Raw genomic sequence first — 6382 nt, forward strand, 5'->3', positions numbered from 1 at the left:
CTATTAAGTTTGATCGAGTTTGACCAACTTTGACTAAACTTTGACATCGCCTTTCTCTAAATCCAACCGTTTGATTGTGACCATAATTTACCAGAATTAACCTTTCATTATACTCTTCAAATCTAATGATTAGATTTCAAATTTAAGTATGGTGCGTGATGGACATGTGCTGTGTACTTGTATAGTTATGTTCTCTCAATCTAACCATCCAATTAGTCATATTATTTTTTTTTAAAAGGTAAACGTAGTTAGTCACATATTAAAATTTATACATAAATTTAAAAATAGCTATGATTTTAATTTTTTTTTTTTATAAGGTAGAACGTGTGATAATTTTTGTTGTGTGGTATTTTTTTTTTAATTTTATTTCATAGCTCATTAATATTATATTTTTAATATTTTGAACTCATTAACTCACTTAAATATATAGATGTGTTTGATTCATGTACAATTACAAAATGCATGACAAAATGGTAATTGCCAGTCAAAAATGGTAATTAATTATAATTGTTTTCTTTTATTTTTATTTTTTCCTCAAAATAAGTCTGTCTTCCTTTATTTTTCCCACTCAAAATTTCCCAAAAATTTGTTTCCCTCCTAATGTGTTTCACTTAGCTCCCCCCCCACCCCCTCCCGCGCCGCAAAAAACCAAAATCTGACCTTTTACTTAGGTTTTTTTCCCCCAAAATTTGCTTCCCTCTCTGTAAGCCGTCACTCTTCTTCTCTCTTTCTCTCCATCCTCATCGGCCAACACGGCGGTGTAGTCACCGAGGCTCAAGACTTATTTAAAACCCCAGAAGGACGTTATAAGCTACACTACGAGAAGACTCACCCTTAAGGTCTCCTTCATTATGCTCATGGCAAAACCGTCACTCAGGTTCGTTCTTCCAAACATTTCTGAAATTTCTATTTCTTACTTCTTCGAACCAATTTTTCTCTTTTGGGAGTTTTCTTGAATACCCATTTCGTGAAAATGGATGTTCTGTGAGTTTAAGGTTTTTTTTTTTCTTTCTTGTTGATAATGATTTCTAGGGTTTTAATTAATGATCAATACCTGTTTGTTAGAATTACCGTTTGAATATGGGTTTTGATTTATTTTGATTAATAGTTTTCCATGATAATATTTGGTTAATGTTGATATATTTGGATATAATTTTGATACCCAATTTTCAAAATTAAGGTTTTTAGGACTATTTTATTTCAAATTTATTAACGTGTATTTCTGGAAGGTGTTTGGTTGATTCTCACGTTCTGGGATTTTCTAAAAAGTCCATGGGTCATTGGGGTCTTCGATTAAGATTAATATATAGTAGTAATAATAGGATTGGGTCATTGGGGTCTTTGTGTTCTAGTAATTCAATGGGTAATTCAAACTTCGATGGTAAAGGTTCTTATTTGGTCTTCAATGTTGGAGATGCTATCTTTATAAGCGATATGAATTCTCAAGACAAGGTAGCTTGGTATTTTAGTTAGTTGACTGGTCAAACAATGAAATTTGAAATTTATGTTAGTTAGTTCAGTCTTTTTTTTTTTTTTTGTTACAATTTCTTGGCAACCAAATGGTGTTGAATTCTATCAGGAAATTTGTTCAAATATTGCTTGGTTGCTGAGAAAATTGCACACAAGTGACAGGAAAGTGAAATTTGAAGTCTTACACTGTTGCTATGAACATAGAGCCTTATTCATCACTTGTTTTTTACATTCCAGTTGCTGCAATAGAGAATGGTGTGTTTACTTCTCTAGAGATGGCAAAGTCATTTGATTTCACTTCAGAGGAGCGAATATACAATTGGTATTTTATTTTGTGATAGAACTCTTGCTAATATATGCGCTTAAATTGATTTTTATTTTATTTTATTCTGTAGCTATTAACTTCCAAGTGAATTGGTGATTCATTTTGCTTATTCTCTTTATTTCTACTCTGATCTATATATTTTAAATTGTTATATTTGTTTCTTCACTTTGGTTGATGAATGGATATTTTGTTTATGTTAAGTTAAAATCTTACTACAATGGTCAGTATGACATATTTCATAATGACTACAACTTTGTTTTATTATTGTTATTAGATAAGCTACTACTGGAAACCAATCGCATTCTATATTACCATAGTTCCATTTGGTTTCATGTTTGGTAATACTGTGTGTGGAGCCTGATATATTCCATAATGGCGATATAATTTTCATAAGCCTGTTATATATGGATGTATGCATTCACACAACACAACCTATTTTGCTCCTGGAGAAACTCAAAATTGATCTAGAAGCCTGTGAATCTAACATGACTGTAACACTCCATAACAGTAGTATACATAAGATGGATACTATAGCTATTAATCTAGTGCTGTCTAATAGCTTTATAGTTGATGGGGTATATATCATTTGTGTATTTTTCTCTCTCACCCCTTATAAATGCATAGGTGCTTTTTTATGGGAAAGGCCTCCTGTTTATTGCATATCGTTTCATCTATATATATATATATATTCTCTTTCTGCCTATTTTTTATGTTTTAAATTTTAAATAATTTTAAAATTATTTAAAGTTGGGTTCTCTTATAAACATAAAGTCTATTGTTTGTTATGTATTTATTTATTTATTGGAAAGTTCATGAATTGGCCACACACAAATATTGGTTGTTTGTGGATTGGTCATATGGTTTCCTCGAGATACTTCCACCAACTTGCCTTGTAGTTAATAAAATGAGTGGCGGGCACAAAGGGTGTTATCCTGAGAAATATTTTTATTTTAATATTATTAAAAATAAAAACATAAGGAGTTGCTTTTTGTCTTTTACTAAGTTTGAAGAATGTATAGCATGAATTTTATTTATTTTTTTATTTTCTTTTTTTTAAAATGTATAGTAAAATACAAGTCTTGGCCTAGTGGTGTCTCTTAGTTTTATATATATTGACTTTTCTTGTAGGGCATTGTTGGCCTGGAAACAGAATATGGCACTCTTCATATAAAAGTAAGCATTCATACTCTCTGTAGCTTTAAGTTCCATATGCTTTTTATATGGTAATAATGACCTGTAGCACTAGTACAGTTAACTGGCAATGAAGCTAGAATCTTTTCTATAGATGATAAGTTTAGGTGCACTAGCATACTAGCTTGTGGGCTAACTTTGTATTTAGTTCATCTTTTCTTTGTATGTTTGGTGCTCAAGTATGTACAGTGAGTGCTTGGGATTTTTTTTGGACATATATACATTAAAAGTGCTTTTATATTGTAATTTGGGTTTGGACATATATACATTAAAAGTTCTTTTGATTTTTCAATTGATTCACTATATGTATTCTTTGATGTTGATAATTCCATTGTTATTCATTGTGGGGATTGTTGTTGATGTTAAATTAATACGTTTCAATATCTTTATTATGTATTGTAAATATAATTTGCATAGTAATAATTTTCTTGTATACTTATTCAGTTTAATCAAAATATTACAGATCAATGCTGGAGAAGGAAATCAAAATGTGGATGAAGACACAGAAGATGATTTTGAGGAGAAAGATGACTTAGATGGCTCTCAGAAGGAGAATACTGACTCAAATGATGATTGATCTTCCAATATTTATGTTTTCAAGTTTGGTGAAGGATACTATAGCTTTCATGTAGTCGTTTTAATTAATATTTTTTATTCTAATTTATAGACATTTTAATATTTTTTTATTGCATTATGCACTTTCTAGATTTGGACAATTATGGATTTGTGCTTGTTATTTGAATTGAAAAACTTTTGGGAGATTTATGTTTCCTCGCAATTAAAATATTAGAAATGATCTCTCTTTTATTATTGACAGAATTATTTTGTTGCAAATAATGTGTTACTGACGTGGTGAATAGGTTTCAATAATGGTCAAAGTTCATTGAAAAAGGTAAATGGTCACATTGATAATGTATTGTTGACGAAAAACCCATTATTTTACGATGGCTTTTAGTCGTTGAAAAACTACATTAACGACAACTATAGTTCATCACAAAAGTTATTTTCGACGACAAACCAAGTACTTATGACAGCTTTTATTCATCAAAACAAGGGCATTAACAACGGCCTTAGTTTGTCGTAGAAAGTATTTGGTCGTTTGACTTTCTTGTATGAAGTTACATTGTCGACGACAAACCAAGTAATTACGACGGCTTTTATTCGTCAAAAAAAGGTATTAACAACGACCTTAGTTTGTCGTAGAAAGTATTTGATTGTTTGACTTCCTCGTATGAAGTTACATTGTCGACGACAAACCAAGTAATTACAACGGCTTTTATTTGTCAAAAAAAGGTATTAACGACGGCCTTAGTTCATCGTAGAAAGTATTTGGTCATACGACTTCCTCATATAAAGTTGTATTGTCGATGACAAATGAAATAACTACGACGGCACTTTGTCTTCGAAACTATGCATTAACGACGGCTGAAGGTCGTCACAAAAGGTATTTGGTCGTCCAACTTCCTCGTATGAAGTTGAATCTATGACGGCAATTATCAAGTACTTACGACAGAGTTGTGCTGTCGAAAATGAGTATTAGCAACAGTCTCGTCGGTAATATAGTATTACCGACAAGGCTTTTTCCGACGGCCGTTGACGGCCTTTTACCGTCGGCAATGCTAATCTGCGACAGCTTTTGTGTTGTTTCTTCGAACTTTGGCCATCGCTAATAGCAATCTTTTTTGTAGTGTGTGTGTACGTGGGGACATGTTAATCACTGTATTTATAAATATAATAAACTCATTTTATAGTGAATCAGATGATATCCTACACGATGCACGAAATACTTTACAATATCATTTGAAATGATTTTAATGCATATTAAGACCTCAATCATAAACACCCAATTCATTATCTCAATGAAATTAAGGAAATCATCTATAATTATCAACATAAAGAGAATGTGAGTTCTAACAAAAAAATTTCTAAAAAAATAGCTAACTTTATAAATAATCAATTAAAATTTTTCTTTTTCTTTTTCTTTAGTTCTAAAACAAAAGAACATTTATGACTTTCTCAAACCAGAATCTCAAATATCCAAAGACTTAAAGCGAATCATAACCTTCACAAAATCCACAACGTTTGATTTCAACATCAAAATTGTAAGTTACCGTCACTAAATAAAAAAACGCAAGCCTCATTCCTTGGTCATAGCCTACTCATACGGGTTAGAATCAATGATACTGCAATGTTGATGTTATGTAGGTGTCGTTGAAGGTTGAAGGTAAATGACATCATTTTTTGTCTAAGTGTATTTGAGATGGAATGGAATAAAGGGCTATGAGCATGTATATATAACATATTAGAAGTGAAAATGGTGAATGGAAATGCAAATGGTTTTTTGTGTGTGAAAGAGATGGAAAAGTCTTGAAACATTGAACCAAATGAAACAAATAGTAATCTTAAAACATTGAATAAAAAATGTAATAAAAAATAGTCTTAAAACATTGAATCAAAGGAAATAAAAAGTCTCTACTTTTAAATTTGTTCTTATCTCTAATGTGACTTAATGGTATTTCAATTATTTTCATAGAATGTGCCACATGGTATAATCTCAAGCTCTCTCGCATGAGATCTCTGCTTTTATATAGATATTGATGATTGATTGATAATTTTTTGTATTCTTGATTAAATTTTCTACCTGCTTGCTTGGGTTTGACTTTGAGCTTGTCTTTGAATCACTTTCATAACATATATAGGGTTATATTAAACGTATAAATTAGAAGTTGAATTATGGGCAGTAAGGGATGGTTTTCGTCTCTGCATCCTACTCCAAATCCAATCTGTTGAAAACTTGAAATGGAAATTGATATCAAATCTATTGCTAGCTTGCTCGCCAATAAAGATTCCTCAAATGTTGAACCAAATCTCCCAATGGACAAGTAACCATTGTTTCAAAGAAGCCAACTCTTGTGCTGACTCCTTTGCAAAGACGGATGTCCACCTACAGCAAGACTTCCTTATATTAGATACTCCATTAGTGGAGTTAACTTTACTTTTGATATATGACCTTATAGGTCTGGGATGTAAAAGAATTTGCACCGAAACAAGCTCTATGGCTGGGTAGTTGTTTCGTTTATATAATATCCCTATTACCAAATTAAAGAAGGCAATTCTCCGATTTAGCTACCTCAACAGCCCAATTGGATGATACTAACTCCTTTTTGATATCGGTTATAGTCATACTACTTCATAGACTAACGTGCTTTTTTTTTTTTTTTTTTTAATAATCAGCAAACTTCATTAAAACAAACTGAGGTGGCTACAAAATGCAATTAGCCTCGCAAGCATCCGGAATAACTTGAGGGGGTTGGAGCAAATGTATTATACTAAGAGAGAAGAGAGAACAATACTAATTTTCTAGAAAAGTGAGAACAATACAAAGAACGTTCACAT

General features: G+C 31.4%; 1 long non-coding RNA gene across 2 annotated transcripts; it reads left to right on the plus strand.

Moving 5' to 3' along the window:
* The first annotated feature begins 580 nt into the window (after positions 1 to 580).
* Positions 581 to 3796, plus strand: LOC126720817 (uncharacterized). 2 transcript variants are annotated; one of them, XR_007653696.1, is made up of 4 exons: positions 581 to 877; positions 1708 to 1792; positions 2924 to 2968; positions 3450 to 3796. It is a non-coding gene; the product is annotated as an uncharacterized LOC126720817 (long non-coding RNA). The 2 variants fall into 2 exon arrangements; XR_007653695.1 differs by lacking the exon at positions 1708 to 1792 and having other exon boundaries at positions 587 to 877.
* Positions 3797 to 6382: the final 2586 nt, after the last annotated feature.

Source organism: Quercus robur, chromosome 4 (genome assembly GCF_932294415.1).
Source record: "Quercus robur chromosome 4, dhQueRobu3.1, whole genome shotgun sequence".
NCBI lineage: Eukaryota > Viridiplantae > Streptophyta > Magnoliopsida > Fagales > Fagaceae > Quercus > Quercus robur.